This window comes from Sorex fumeus, unplaced genomic scaffold, assembly GCF_029834395.1.
Source record: "Sorex fumeus unplaced genomic scaffold, SorFum_2.1 ptg000094l, whole genome shotgun sequence".
In the NCBI taxonomy this organism is placed as follows: domain Eukaryota; kingdom Metazoa; phylum Chordata; class Mammalia; order Eulipotyphla; family Soricidae; genus Sorex; species Sorex fumeus.
The window spans coordinates 9135133-9152255 of NW_026606151.1; the positions used below are offsets into that span (position 1 = coordinate 9135133).

The 17123-nt window shown below is 41.6% G+C and overlaps 1 protein-coding gene across 1 annotated transcript in view; it reads right to left on the reverse strand.

The window, feature by feature from the left end:
* Positions 1–17123, reverse strand: part of ATXN1 (ataxin 1) — a 450767-nt gene that overhangs the window by 262684 nt on the left and 170960 nt on the right. Inside the window, 1 exon segment of the mRNA XM_056132487.1 lies at positions 14084–14211. The gene's annotated coding sequence lies outside the window, so the exon portion shown is untranslated.

Sequence of the window (17123 nt, forward strand, 5' to 3'; positions counted from 1 at the left end):
AGGATCATGCCCTTCCCGAAGAAATGCAGACTCAGCCTGCATACTAGCTCTTGAACAAAGATGGCTAAAAAGAATACGTAATCCTTCTAAGTCCTTCTGGCCACGACACACAGAGACTCTGCCTGTCTTCACTTGGCAACTTCTGGAGAGTAAATTTAAATTGGTACATGAAGTTCAGTATGAGATTTCTACTACACACACACACACACACACACACACACACACACACACACACACACAGAGACCCTGTAGTAAACTCAAGAGTATTAGACATCCCAAGAAGGGGGAAAGGTGACTGTGATTTTTATATTAAAATCGTATTTTATAGGCCAGAGCGATAGTACAGGGGGTAGGGTATTTGCCATGCATACGCCTTGACCTGGGTTCAATCCCCGAAATCCCATATGGTCCCCCGAGCACCACCAGGAGTAGTTCCTTGGTGCAGAGCCAGGAGTAACCCCTCAGCATTGCTGGGTGTGACCCAAAAAGCAGAAAAGAAATAGTATTTTATGTTAAAGTATTTCATCAAAAGCCTTTAATTGAATTATTGACTATAATCATGATTTTAAATATGTTCCCTTAGGAATGAGAATAAAACTCCACTGAAGTCGATACATTTGTTAAAAAAGGACCTAAGAAGATTCTTCATCTGGTCGGTTTGAATATATACACTCTCAAAGCAAACCCATAAAAAGGGGCCCAGCAGTTATTTCATGGAGCTCTGCCACTTCATATGTCGATTTTACAAAAGATGGAATTATTATATTCTTATTCTCATCCCCCATGCAACACCTATTCATATACAAAATGTTGCCACGGACACCGTGTGTAAAATACAACACAATCCATCCCTATTTCAAGGACACCTCTCATTGTTATAAAGGTATTTAAAGTCAAAACTGACATGCCATAAACATTATACCCTATGCCTGATTCTGGACCAGAATCAATATACATCTCATGTTTTTAAGAATAATAAGTGTTGTCTTCCCTTTATGGTCAAGTATCGAAAAGGTTAACTTTCTCTTTCTTTGCCAACAGTCAATACAATGTTTCTTTAGACTAATCACCGACTAATGTCAGAGAAGGGTTGGGAAGAAAAGTGCTTTGATTGAGAGAGGACTGGAGATCTTCAAAGACCTTTGGGACCTCAACAGACAAATCTGATGACTGCCATAATCAATGTGTTAAGTGCAAGTATATATACTTCTGCCCCTACTCTGATGTTGCCCACATCCCCAAATGAACTCTGATAGTAGAACTGATAGAATTCCTCCACCGAGGAGCAGACTGCCAGTTTGTCACTGTTGTTTGCATCTCTGTATCTGTATCTCTTATATCTCTGTGACACTGTATAGCCATACGTGGAAATTTGTGTTAAAATAGATAGAAGGAAGGAAATAAAAGCTACACAAACTCTTTCCTAAATATATTGTGGGAGAAGACAAAAAAAGAATCACATAGACAAACCTGTCCATAAGAGCAGTTATTTAAAGGTAGGCTTAAGAGGCAATATTATATAGAACTAGTAGAAAATTCTCATGCCTGAAGAAGAGTGGGAGCTTGAAAGTCAAGCATCTCTATGCATTTTCTCTCTTTCTTCTTCTATAACCATTAGTATACCTTAATGGTACTTGAATTTGCACATTTGGGGCCTTTGGGAACCCAGGGACCTCTCTTCCTGCTGAGGTTAAGGAACCTGTGTGGGTTCTCCCAAAGTAGAAACTGATTTAATCAAGTATCTTTGTGAGTAGAATGTGAACGGTTGTTGACATCGTTATCAAATGCAGAGAGATGCCAACTTGAAAGGTATTTTAACCACTCATGCCTGCCGTTAGCAACAGAATTACCTACTTGCCTCTCCATTTATTTTCATTGCAGGAAGGATAGAGACCTTCAGGTGATTGTCCATTTGGTCCAATCCACTCTGATTCTAGTTGTCATTGCAGACAATGTATTTTCAATTGTTGTTGAGATGAAAGAGTTGGAGACCGAGGAGGGAGTCCCATACCTTGTTGTGCCAGGGATCTCACTCGGTGATGTGAGTCAGTGTCAGGAGTCCAACTCAGGACTGAAATGCACCCCTAACCCTGTGCTGATACTCTAAAATCTTCCTTATTTACCTGGAATGAGTATGTCTTTGGGAGAAATACACACAGGCCTGCTAACGGAGTGATTTCAGCAGAAGCACCAGCATCTCCGCTTGCAAACTTGAACAGGGACTCGTCTTGGACTCCTCTCTTCCGAAGTCCTCCCTCCCAATGTCCTCTCTCTAGTCACCAGGGTCTATAATTGTGCCTCTTCCGCCTCTCCACCCTGGCCTCAAATGAACTATTTCTCATGACTTATTTATAATTGCGCTCTTATCCTTCCCAACTCCAGCCACCCTGCATACCTGTCCACATGTCACATTATCTCTTCTTTGAAGAGTGACATGTAGCTCATCATCACCCAATACATTAACTTCAAACTTGTCAAGCAGGTTCTGATGCTCCTTTCCTGTCTTCCCGACAAATGTCCAACTCCCTTTTAGATGAATCCCCAGCATAATCAGGCATGTCCCCAGCTGGTCTCTCCCACAAACCCCCTGCACTCCATCTTCTTGCACCAGGCCCTGAGTCACTGCACCTCAAGGGCCCCTCAGCACTATACTCCATGCTGCCTTCTGAGGTACAAGGCAGACACATGAAACTTGCCCTGATCACTCCAACCGCTAGACTCCTCTTGAACCCTTAAGTGCAGAGATGCTCTCCCAACCCCCACTCACAGCACATTCTGCACTGTCCACTGTCACGTATTGTTCCATGATTGATTCTTGTGGCCTTGTATTGAGGCCTTCCCCAGATTTTCATAAAGGTGATTTTAGATTTTGAGAATGTAGCAAAAATAGTCCAGAGTTTCCTTGGATACTTCATCCACCTTTCCCTATGTTAATAACCTACATCACCATAGAATAATGATCAAACTAGTATTCTGCAATGTTAGTCTATAATATAAACTTTTTTAAAAAGAATTTTTCCAGTTTTCTTTTTTCTGTTTCAAGATCTCAATTAGGTTCTACAGCAAATTCACATTTTTGAGGTTCTCTGACCTCCCCTCCATGGCTATTTTTTGGACCTTCTGCATTTCTGAATACAACACAGCCAAATAATGTTGGTCAGGTCCTTTTTTTAGAAATCCCTTCAGTGTGATTCTGACACTCACTCTTGGTGAGAGTGAAATCACATATGACTGGAAAGGAAACACGGCAGAGCACATGAAAAGGCACAGCTGTTTCTCCATATCACAAGGGATGCTAACCTGGATGGCTTTGTTAATGTATGCTGCCAGGATTCTCCTATTATAGTTATGTGTCCCTATTTGTAATTAATAAATATTTTAGAAGGATCTGCTTAGAGACTTGACAGATACTCAATTTCTGCTTAAACTTTTGTCCACTAATTATACATCCATCAGTGGAATGTCCCCGCAACAATTATTATTTGAATAATGCTTTTCTTTCTCCTTCTCTCAGGCTCTTTGTGTTGTTTATTCATTATAATTCTGTGAGGAAGCTTTCTCTTTTGCCCCATTTACGTATTTATTCATTTGGTTATTTATATCAGCATGGGTTCATGGATATTTACTTTATTCTTTGGTTTATAATCCAATAGACATTGCTTTACTCAAATTGTTCTAACTGCTGCATTTTCTAACTTAAGAGTAGAAGTGTTCCTCATGTCAAAGACACTGAAAGGAACAGAGTATATAATTGATTCATCCATCTATCCATCCGCTCATACATTTATCCATCCATCCACCCATCCATCTCTTTCTCCTTTCTTCACTACCTCTCCCACTCAAAAAATTGTCTATAAAGCCCTGTCTTCATTGCTAAAATTACAAATATAAAACAATTTCTTTTATTAGGTGATTTACAGTACGTAGTTAACAGAGACCCAGGCATGCCCATAAGTACCTTGATGAAAGTACTTGAAAGTAGACTGTGGGCTCACATGGTAATATAATAAACCCTGCCTGGAAAGACAGGCACAAAAATCTTTCTTAAAAAGAACAATATTCTGTTTATTCTTTTGCTCCACTTATCATACTATGAGGGTATGTGGGCATGTAACACATTAGTCCATCTGAAACACTATCTCACAGTTTAGCTGGTTCACTCAGTTTCTGCATCTCCTAAGTGAATCCCTAAAACCAAAACTCAAGGGCACACTTTTTAAGAAGACTTAGTGTAGTAAATTGAGATCCTTTCTAGAGTGACTATGTTTCCCTAGGAAAATTGGTAACAGCAAAGGCAAAAATAAATATTTTTCTTTGAGGAGCCATTTGTCTTAATCTGGTTTTAGAATCCAATTTCATTGTTTTTATTCCTTCACAGGGAATAATGAAGAGCAAAGAGGAAGCATCATCAATCAAAGATGGACTCCCTAGGTTTCTTCACTTATTTCCATTGGTTTAAATGGCTCTTACTGTATTTTCTAAACAACACTATTCCTTTCTACATGTGAGAGTTCAGCACTGCCAATGTCCTCAAGAAGAATAAGCAAACAATCAGGGCACATTTTCTGTCACAAATTACACCCTGCAACACATTTTATACAACGCATTCTGAATTCCAAACAAGCAGAGACAAGTTGAAAATACACTGCGGGATTGCAAGGATGCACACAATAGAGAACTTGTATTTTTAGACACTTACTGCCACTTAAACCTGCTCATATTTAACTCTGACTATTGTTCTAAATGATGAATAAGCAAACTCTCTCCCGGCACACACAATATTACATCATGCACGTTCATTATAATAGGAAATGCTGCCTACAGGAACTTTCCTTTCACTGTTTCATATCACCCTTTCTAATTGATGTCAATGTGTCTTTTCTCCATGTTAAGGTGTATACAACAGAGGCACGGAGGTGCTATGTCAGGACACCCGCACAGATGCACACATATTCATGAATGTGTACGCTGCTCTGTGATTCATCCCAGGCAAGCTTCCAGGCCTCAACGCTACCTGCTCCACTCCCAGGCTTGCAAACAATAAAGAACCTGGTGGATCTCCTTTCCTTATCTTTTGCAGGAGATGAAGATAAAAATCTAGAAAGAAAGAAAGAAAGAAAGAAAGAAAGAAAGAAAGAAAGAAAGAAAAAAGAAAGAAGGAAGAGAGAGAAAGCCAAGCACAAGCAGACACTTCATGGAGTCTGTGATTAAGAGACAGGAGCTAATGAGACAGATGGGCCCCTGCAGAAGGGGAAGTGGAGTATGCCAGCCCACACTCTGGAAAAAGTTGCCGAGCTTTCCCTTCCCACTTTGTCTTCTCCATTCAGCCACTTGCTCCTTTGACTCCTTTGGAATCCACAGACCCTTTCCTAGCTCCGCCCAAGCCTTCCGAGAGGAGGAGGAAGACACAAGACAGCATTCTTTCTCTGGAGGTGTTACTCAAGTTTACTCAGAGGCCAGATGGATCATAAAATCATGCCATCCACAGTAGAGCAGAAAACGGACAGCTCTGTCACAGAAAATGTCAGAAACATTGGCGACAAACCCACCAACAGGAGGATTTCTGGGCCAGAAAAACATTCATGCCGACTTTTCAATTTTCACACGAGAATTTTTTTCTTGCTGTGATTGGTCCTCTAAGTTCTTTGTACTTTGCCAAAGAGATTCCCCAAGCAGCAAGAAAAGTACATATTTACAGAAATAACATGCAGATAGTTTGACAGTTCACCAAACACATTTTATGCATTACACACCCCTTGATCCTCACAACACTCTTGTTAGATAAACTTACCTTAATTTTATAGAATTAAAAAGAAGAAAAAGAACAAGTAGAATGAGAAAAGGAGAAGAAAGAAAGAAGGAAAGAAGAATGAAAGGAAGAAAGAAAAAGAGAGAAAGGAGAAAAGAGAGAAAGAGATAAAGAAAGAAATCACACAAGTTTTAAGTGATTTCCCTCAAGTTACAGGAAAACTAATAAAGTGCAATACTAAAACTCAAAACAAAAATTTCTAATACCGAATTTTATCCAACCCCCACACACTACTTGAATTTTATTTAATTTTCCTTGAAGTCACTTTTGGATCCATTTTTAAAACTGATGACCTGAATTTCGCTCCTTACTTGAAATTTAATGTGCTTCTCAGTGAACTAACTTGTCAACCTCTCCATTTCTTTTTAATACTCTCACCTTTCTGCTTACATGACAATGTCCAGGCTCTGTAAGCACCTGCTACCTTTCATTCCATGGACGGATGCTCCCTTTTGAGAGATCTGATGTTCTATTTTTAACTATGTCAACAAAGCATTGTTTTCTTTTTCTCACTGTTGCTGTACACATTTTATTGTTATTATTGTTTGGGCCACACTGGGAAAAGCTCAGGGCTTACTCCTGGCTCTCCACTCAGGGATTACTGCTGGCACTGTGCAGGGTACCACATGCCATGCAGAGGATTGAACCCAGCAAGCATCCTACCCATTTACTATCTCTCCAGAACACATTTGAGCAATGTTTTTTTTTTTAAAGCATATACACTATTACTTTCATTTTGTTACTATTTCTACTAGTGACAGTAGTTCCTGGTTATTCCCACTCCAGGAAAAAAAATCTCAAAATAACTAACCTTTTTATTCAGCTCCCTTTGTCTACCTAGAAAATTTCTTGACTCTTCCTGTCCAGTCAATGTTTTTGCCAAGACCCCGTTATCAAACAGAGTGCTCTGTGCTCGCTCTGCCAGTTCATCTTTGAACCATGCAAAAGGTGTCTTAACGTATCTACTTCGCAATGTGTTACACGCTCATGTCACAAACACGCATCATCATATTAACCTATGCAAGGGGCAAGAGGAGACGAGATGCTAAAATGACAGATCTATTTATGGGCCAACGCTGTCTCATCAATTATTAGACTTCTGGGAAAGAGAGTGAAACTGTGAGAGCCTCACTCCATAGGCCATCAGAGAAGCCCCCTTGCGTGGGATGTGTGCAAGAAACGATGCCTCAGTGGTCACCACAGAGCCCCTGGCACTCAAGTCTTCTCTGTCTGAAGCAGGAGTCATCGTCAGATGCCGGGCCAGACCATCTTCCCTCCGTGTTGCCCAACTCCACTTTCCCTGCTGTTTTAATTGGATTATTTTAGAATCTGCTATTTCTGTCTCTCTCCTTTCCCCAAACTGTCATACAAGTACTGCAGCTTGACTGTGATGCAGCTGCCAAATCTCACTCCCGAGATGGCTGTATATCTCAGCAGCAAGTAAACCATGCTCCCTCAGCACCATCCAAATACCTGCTCATGGGGTTCTGCATCTGGAAGGGGACTTGCTTGCCTCCGTGCCTGGAAAGAGCGTTACGTCTTGGTTTGTGCTCTCATCCTCCCGGGAGAAGTGGGTCATTAACTCCACATGAGTGTGAAGGAGGACGCACACCACAAAACATCCGCCAGGTCGACTTAAATGCACAGAGACAATGGGAGGAATAAAGACAGTGACTGGGACGCTGCAGAGGTTCTATTCTACAGGGACTTCAAAGTCTGCAGACATCAAGGAATGTAGGATGATGAGCATCTTCAGAAGTGGAAGAAACCGCAGAGATCAATCCACTCTTATGTTAAAGATAAAAACCTTGGAGGCACTGAGTAAGTGAGTAGCTGGTTCAAAGCCCCCCAGAGCCCCAGGTGAAGGGCAGCCACCACTTGAACTCGGGTTCAATCCAGACACCCTCCTGGGATCACACCTCAGCCAGTGGGATCAAACAGTCCCAGATTCCAGGGCGCAGGCCATCAGCACTCAGTTTCTTGTTTTGCTTGGTTCTATTTGTTTTAGATACTTGAGAAAATCTCCACAAGGAAAAAAAAAGTGTGAAACACAGAGAGGAGAAAACAGCTTAGAAGAAGTAGTACAGCAAACATTTATGGAGCGTTAACTTCATACCAGGCCCAACAGTCTCCCAAAGGTTTCTATGTTTGTAATCGTCACATGACCTGTTGTCCTGTTTTATTTTTGTTTATTTTTGGGTTGGACGGGCCACGCTGGGCAGTGCTGAGGGGCTATTCCTGGCTCTGTGCTTAGCAGTGATCTCTGGAGGCACGGGAGGGGCCAAACGTGGAGCCGAGGATCAAACCTGGGTTGCCACTTGCAAGGTCTTACCTGCTCTACTATCTCTGTGGCCCTTGTCCTCATTTTGAAGGAAAGCAAAGACAGAGATAAAGAGGGAGTCGTATTTCTAGAAACAGGAGGAGCACAATAGAACAGCCAAGCCATACATACGAACTTCCTAAATTTTACTTAAAAATTTAGTGAAAACCTCTATAAATGTCAGTGTCTGACTTGGATTGACCCCGAAGAGATGGATCTTCCGGAGAAAATGTGGCACGCAGAAGTGTGAACTCTACAGTTTGCTAACAACTCATTATTCCCAAGAAGGTCAGTCGACCACTCCCTATCCCATAAGCAATCTGTTATCCAGTGTAGGAATAATGGTTGAAAGGCAAGACACTGAGGCTATTCAAGGGGGTATTGAGTCAGGAGACAAAAGTGGATTAAGTAAGTCTCATATTTCCTTCTGCCTCTAACCAGTCTTGTCCTGACCCCTACTATTGAGCATCGAGGAATTTAGAAAACAATTCAAGTGCTCCATCATGTCATTTGATAAATCTTGTAAAGGGTTGGGGTTAGGGGGGGAGAACCTAGCCCAGTAATTCAAAAGATACCACCGAATACTTCCATTCTGATATTTCTGTATCTAATCATTGCTCACACTTCAAATAGCACCATTTGCCAACAGCAAGAGTAGCACAGAAATACTACAAGGAGAAAATTTCTGCAGCATTCAGCTGTAGGGCCCCAGCATAAAACAACCAAATGGTAGGGTTTGGTATCAACCATTTTCTAATGTATTTTACTCTGTCAGATGACAAAATATTCTACTTTATTTCATGAAAAGAAAAACAACTGTGTGGATGTTTGCACACTGACAGAGTAAATCATATTATTTGTAAGACTTTCAAAGGATAAAATACTTTATAGAGAAGCCTAGTAAATTATGTTGGAAACTCTAATATACTCCAAAATAGTTTTCAAAAGCTATGCCTACATATAAAACACTAGGTACTCTTGAGTCTTTCTTTCTGCATTTTTCACTTTGCCATGAAAATGTCATTAAATGTTTCAAAATAATACCTTCCCCCAACAGGCTATGAATTATGGAGGCTACTTCTACACTGAAGAAACTGCAGCAGAATCAAGAATGCATTTATGCTGAAAGATTATTTTTGAGACTTGATTTCAAATATTTAATGACTATGCACAGGGCCTACGGTTAACCGTATTAACCGTATTAACCGTATTAATGTGTATTGCAAATTTCTAAATAGGAAAGGGCACAATGTTTAAGGATACAGAACTATTTCAGGGGAGGATGGGGGGAGCTAGGAGTTAGGGAGAGGTCTGGGATGAGCAATTTAACCGGGCTTTTCAAAGAACAGAGAATTTTCTAGATGAAGTATATGGTAGCTATCTGAGCCGTAAAGGAATGTAACTGCGGGGTCAGATCAAGGGTACAGTGGGAAAGACACTTGCCCTGCACACTGCCAACCTGAGTTTGATCCCCTGAACTCCATATGGTTCCCGGAAGCCCCACAAAAGTGATTTCTTGAGCACAGAGTCAAGGCTAAGTCCTGAGTACTGCTGGGTGTGGCCACCCCCCCCCCCCCCCGCCCTCGAAAGAAAGTAGTTAAGCAGTGAGGGACACAACAGGAATAAAGGGTCCATCCTTCCATAAGATGAATCCAGATAAAATCCAAATAAAAGTAATAAGAATTCAAAATTTAAAATCTAGCTTTTACCAACTCAAGAGGAAGGTCATAGGAGATTAGAGAAATCGCTTTGTGGATTTTATTATTTAATAGATCACTAAAAGCAGCCAGGAATGGCAGGAGGAAGGTCAGAAGAACCACAAACCCACAAGCACGCTGAGGGTAAGGGCACCACGTGGATGACGCCAAAATATGACAACTCTAGAAACTAGTCTGATCTGGAACCTAAAGTCTGTTGAGAACTAATTATTAATAAACTTAGTTATGTTTGTGCACAGGTGTAAAATTGACTCTACAACTCATGTCACTCTCCAACACAAATAATGAAGCTACAGGCAGAAAGTCATAGTTCACGTGAGGATAAGGTAAACATCTTGTGGAGAAGCAACCACTCCAGTTCTCCTTTTGGGTACCACCATCTCCCACGTGCCATTCACACGCCAGCCAACAAGTTTATATAATCAAACCGAGTAAAACATCATCTTCTTTCCTAATGTATGACAGGTTGCTGAGAGAGCACCTGATTTCCATCAGCTAAATTGAGAAATTAATAGCTACAGAACTTTTGCTGTCCTGACATGTGTGTATCAAGCCAGGGTCACGGTGGTTTTTCCTGATGAACATTCCCTGATGTGCTCCTGCTAGGAACCACCACCACTTCACCATCAGTCCTGGACAAATCTCAGCTTCTCTCGGCCTTAGACACAAAAGTCTTCACTTCACTGGCTTTTCTCCACTAGTTTTCCCAGCTTCTCAATTCTCATGTGCTCTAGGTCACCTTTTAGAATGACCCCACCTGCCAACCTGCTTCATCAAACCTGCCCACGACACAGTGGGCTGTTACCACCCTTGGAAGCATAATCCCCATGAAGTCTGACCTTCTGTTGACCTTGTTCCTTCTGTCTCTCTTCAGTGCTAAGAAGTGGACCAGAGCATAGCAGTCCCCTCACAGGGAGCTGCTCAATGAATAAATGAATGACCCAATGGAGATTAAAATTTAAAGACACAGTTCCTTGGGACAATGTTCATCATGATGTTTTGGGAGGAACTGCAAGTTTAGATGATGATACACATTGTACTGCTCCCTGCTACCAACCAATGGTAGCCTCATTGGCTGAAGTATGGGTACCATTATCAGAAGAACCCTTTTCTTTTTTTTTTCCTTTTTGGGTCACACTTGGTGATGCACAGGGGTTATTTCTGACTCATGCACTCAGTAATTATTCCTGGTGGTGCTCGGGGGACCATATGGGATGCTGGGAATCGAATCCGGGTCATCTGCGTGCAAGGCAAATGCCCTACCCGCTGTGCTATCGCTCCAGCCCCAAGAACCCCTTTCTTATCAGTGTCTTCCTGTCTGTCCTAATCCAAGAGCTCAAAAGAAACAGCTTCTGTCCTTACAATTTAAAAACCACGCTTATATTCTATACTGGCAAAGTCCCAAGGTACCCTACAAGTCCTAGCGAGATTTCTGAGCTGAGATTTTCTTTTCTGGGAAAGGGAGGCATATCCAGCAGTTCTCCTGGACCGCTCCTGGATCCGTGCTCAGGGGCCATGCTTGGCGGTGCTCAGGATACTGGTATGTGGTCCTAGAGATTTAAACCAAGTTTGTGGCCAGAGCTGCAGGCAAGGCAAATGCCTTAATTTCTATGAAATCTCTCCAATGCCCAAGTGAATTGAGTTTTTCAGCAACAAATTGCCAGGTCTTGCAGACAAGATTTTTATGTCAATTGCAATAAAGAATTTGGTCGTGGAGATAACCATAAACTGCTGGAGTACGTGTCCAAGGCCAAAGGGCAGTTAAGTGTGGTTCATTTTGCCCAGCTCTAGCGAAATCCATTCTGGTAAGCCCTTGGCAATCCATATGCTGCCTTACTGCAACTCGAGTCAGCAACTCTCAGCAAGAGGATCTTTCCCTTCTCTCTGTTTGAGCCCCACTGATGCTGGAGTTTAGAAGGAAACTAAGCTCAATCCAAATACCAAATGTTCCATATGGTTGTGTTATTACCATTCTCACTACTGCTACGTCTGGGCTTCCACCTCCACGCCCGAGGTGCCTCACTGGAGTCTGGCAGAACATTATGAACTCTTTTTCCTGGCCTATATTTGTGACACATTCATTGTCCTCGATCTCTTTATAAACTCTCTCATTTGGGGGGGGGGGTTTGAAATAACATATAGAAGCATCTAAATACCAGTTTTCTTTGCTTATTGATCCTCATTAGAGCAGAATAATGCATGAACTATTTAAAAAGAATCCTTAAGTTAAACTGTCAGAATTAGGACATCACATGTTCCTCTTATACTTAAAAATTACAGCGCTGTATGAAATCACATGGAAAAAGGAGCCCAGGGAAAAGCAGAATTTACTTTCGGAGCTGTGGCTGTCTGGTGAAATGCAACAGCTAAAGCCAGACAACTCAACTTCTTTAATGTCTCCCTGATGCCAAATCACTTTTATTTTCCTTCTTTTTGGGTCACACCCGGTGATGCACAGGGGTTTCTCCTGATTCTGCATTCATTAATTACTTCTGCACTCATGAATTACTCCTGGTGGTACCTGGGGGACAATATGGGATGCTGGGAATCGAACCCGGGTCGGCTGTGTGCAAGGCAAACAAGCGCCCTACCCGCAGTGCTCTTGCTTGGGACCCACCAAATTACTTCTTGATGCTATTCTCCAACAACAAAAGGAGGTGGGCTCACACCTCCACAGCTTCCCTTTGCATTTTCAGAGGGAAAAACAGACATTTCCCAAGAACTGGAGTCTCATCCCATATTCTCTTACATTTATTTAGTGAAAGTAGCTTGTTTAGCAATGGGGAAGAAACAAGCTTAGTTCAGAGATTTAAAAAGACTCCGCTGGGGCTCAAAGAGATCCAACAGCAGGCCTGACCCAGGACACGCACCAAACCTCAGGAGCTGAGGAGCCAAAAGAAGGAACAGGGAAAGGACAAGGTCCTGATGTCCCATACACAGCTGCCCCAGGGGGCTCATGAGCCAAATTTTTTTTTCCAAAATTTCTGACCCAGGTGAAACTGTATGGAAGTGGGTGCTTCCCCTTCCTTACTCTCAAACAGTGGAAAATCAACTTGGGAAATACAACTCACATCACTTTCCTGCACAGTAATTTGCAACAAGTTTCAAAAGTCGTAAGACCTGAAAACTCGCAAATTCATCCATTCGTGATAGGTGTGGTATTGGAATTTATGTGCATGGGAAACGACTATGGGTATTATTGTAAATCATGGGGCCTCAGTAAAAGAAATTTTAAAAATAAATAAAACATCACTGTATCACTGTTCTCCAGTTGTTCATCGATTTGCTCGAGCTGGCCCAGTAACGTCTCCATCATGAGACTTGTTGTTACTGTGTTTGGCATATCGAGTACGTCACAGGTAGCTTGCCAGGCTCTGCCATGCAGGAGCTTCCTGGGCTCTCAGAGAGGGGCGGAGGAATCGAACTCTGTTCGGCCATCTTGGCTGCATGCAAGGCAAATGCCCTACCTGCTGTGCTATCGCTCCAGCCCAAGAAAAAATAAAAACATATAAGAAAAAATATAATTCATCCATTAACTGATAGGAAATTACACTAGGGGAGCCATAATTATAAGAATATTCAGTGCTCACAGCTTACTCCAGGTTCAGTGCTCATGGATCATTTCTGATGGGGTCTGGGAGAGTATATGGGAATCCCAATCAGGCCGGTGCAAGGTTAAGTGCCTTCCCACTATACTATATTTACAGTTATTATCAGAATATCCTTGAAAGCATAAAAGTAAAAAAAATATTTTTGAAATAACCTAAAATGCCTAACTAGAAGGGCTCAGTATTTAAAAATATGCATGCTATGGTACGTTATATAATCATTAACAATCGTGTAAAGTTATCCTTTGGTATAAACAGATGTCCATTATTAGTGATGAGAGGAATAATGGTAAGATGACAATAGATTTGTTTTCTTTTACCATTTGATGGCAGTCCCTCCAGATGAAACTATCCCTTTCTTATTAGCATCACTAAAACTATCCCTTTCTTATCCCAACTACTGATCTCAAACAGAGCTTGTTTCCATTCTCACGCCAAAGCTAGGATTCCATTTTCCTCAAAGAAACAAAGAATAAATAGATGGGGAATAAGAGAACACAGAGGTGTCTGTGGATGCGATTTACATAGATACAAGAATATATACACATCATGACGAGACTAGCTTTGGAACGCTACTTCAATAAATAAAGGAGAGTTGTTCTTGGTTAAAAACTTTGGAGAGACTTACCTGTACCATGGGCTTTCATCACAACGGAGAAGCATAAGCTGTCACTTCCTTCCCTGCAGATGCTCACACAGATTTTTGTTCGTGTACAACGGGTGGCAGTAGAGAAGCTCAATGTAAAATAGCTAGACCTGTAATTACAAAAACAATATTCCCACTGAGTTAGGCAGGCAGCTTTCCATGGCCTTCATTCACATTAGCTGAAGTCACAGAAATAAGTATATCTCTCTCTCCTCTCTCTCTCTCTCTCTCTCTCTCTCTCTCTCTCTCTCTCTCTCTCTCCCCCCCCCCCTTTTCTCTTAAACACACACATATGCATGCATAGAGTTCCTCCTTTGGGTGGTGGTGGGAGGGTATAACCAGCAGTATTCAGGGCTTATTCTTGGCTCTGTTGTCATAAGTCACCCCTGGCAGTGCTTGGAGGACCACTATGAGGCACCATGGATGGAACCAAGCTAGGCAGGCTGCAAGACAAGTAAGTGCCTTAACCCCTCTACTAGTTCATTGGCCTTGATATGTCACCTAAGTCTTAGCATTATGAAAATTTCTGGATTTGATTATCCTTCGATAGCAACTGCCAAACTCAAGTAAAACCAACATGTTCGCATCTCAATCAAGAGCAAATTTATAATTAATCAGTCATAAAATTTTAAATATCAACTAATCCCATATCCAGATACCAAAACACCAAGGAAAAAGCTAAAGCACAAATAACCAACCTAAATGTCTAAACTTTATTAGAAAGATAGCATATAATCAAATCAAATGCCATGTGGGAATCTCTAAATTAAAATATGGAGATAAAGATAGGAGCATCAACAAATCATAATATAGCTATGTTTTTGAAGTTTCTACCTATTTACAAACACTACATACTATTGGTCTTAAAATCAGCTATACAAAATAAATATGAATTCATCAATAACCTGTTTCTGGGTCACCAAAGTCTGCCCTTCTGAACATGCGCATGCATGTGTTCATTTGCACTATTCTTTTTTAAAAAAAATTAATTTCCTTTTTCGTAACTGAATGACAGTGAGATGTAGTTACAAAGTTGTTCATTAATGGATTTCAGTTATATAATGTTCCAACATCCATCTCTTTATCAGTGTACATTTTCCACCACCAATATCCTCAGTTTTCCTTCCACTTCCTCCCCACCCCTCCTGCTCCTATGGCAAACACTTTTCTTCTTCCTCTCTCTTTCTATCTCTCTCTTTCTCTCTCTCTCTCTTTTCTTTTGAGCGTTATGGTTTGAAACACAGATACTGAAAGGTTATCATGTATATCCATTTACCTACTTTCAGCCCTCAGTTCTTGTCCAGAGTTCATTTGCACTATTCTGGTTACGCCTTTGAACATGCCTCTCTCTCTGATTAGCATGCCTCTGTGCTCCCTGTGGCAGCTACGGAAAGTCTACTTATTCATCAAAGGCAACCATAAACCTCAATTCCTCCACAGTACCTTTCCTCTTTTCCCATGGCATTTACCTGGTAATCCAAGCAGTGTAGATTCTGGTCCCTAAGTCAGCAAAGACACCGATCAACAACATTCCGTGGTATGTCATATGCCCAAGCAAGTCTAAGATTCAACCACCATCACAACCATCTGGATCACTATACTGGCCCTTGAATTGGTTTCTGATTCCACTCCTGAGACCCTAGCCTTCTCAACATTTCCATTTCCTTAAAAATGCCCTGCTTGCCTACATCACAGGGCCTTTGCACACGAGCTCATCCTTGCTGAGAATGCTTCCCAAATTACCCACTTTGCTCCTCAAATGATCTTGTATTCTTTCTTCCCTTGGTACTCAACCCAATCCTCCTCTTCTTTTCAAAATCCCTGGCCAGGTGATTATCTCTCACTATGTGCTGCTACAAAATCGCTCTCCCTTCTTATATTAGTGCCCTTTGTCATTTTAGATTTTTGCTGAGAAAGTGATTACTATTTAGTAAGCTCCAGGAAGGCAGAACTACGTGCTCTCTTGCCTGTTCTTTTTGCTTCAATATTCAATATGATGCTTGGCACATTGCAGGGACTCAGTAAAATTCTATTGTATAAATTAATGGGGAAAAGAAGGAAAGAGAGAGAAAGCGTGGGGAAGGAGGCTAGAATGGGAGGTAGGGAGGGAAAGGAAGGGAGGTGAAGGGAAAAGAGAAAAGAGAGGAGGGAAGAAAGAAAATACACCCCTAATCATAAATTAGTGTGGTTGAAAGGGCCAGGAATATTGCCCCATAACTAAGCCTGTCTCATGAGCTGGGGGAGAAGGCAGCTGGAACAGAGAAAGGATTTCTAAGACAAAGATGGTTGGAGGAATCATTCAGGATGGGAGATGTGTGCTGAAAGTAGATAAAGGTCCAACCACGATAACCTCTCAATATCTGTGTTGCAAACAATAATGTCCCAAAGTAGAGAGAGAGTATGGGGGAAATTGTCTGCCATGGAGGCGGGTTGGAAATGGGCGGATATACTGGGGACATTGGTGGTGGAGAATGTGCACTGGTGGAAGGATGGGTGTTTGATCATTGTATGATTAAACATGAAAGCTTGTAACTGTATCTCATGGAGATTCAATAAAGAGAAAGAAAGAATGAAAGAAAGAAAGAAAGAAAGAAAGAAAGAGAGAGAGAGAGAGAGAGAAAGAAGAGAGAAGCTTGATATCCAAGCCAAAAAAAATAGTGTGTGTTGAGTTAATTTGCTGATAACTTTTAACCATACAGGATAAGAGCTGCCTTCCTCATAAAAGTACGTAAGACTCCAGTGATCTTGGTCCCAGCCAGTCAAGTCCTCCGGATGCACTTTACCTCAGTTCCTCTCTCTGACCAACTCTGCCGGGTGCTCATGCATCTCCAGCCCCTAGTCTGCTTCATTTTTCTTTGTGTGCCATCTTTTCAAGTGTCAACTTCTTCTTCAAGTCAGAGTGGGGGCTGCTCTTTTCATAAGGCCCTTCCAAAAACCATCTGAGAAACCAAGACCTCTTCCCTCAGTTCTTGTCAACACCCTGAACGTATCACTATGGAAGCAGCATACTTTTCTTCTTACT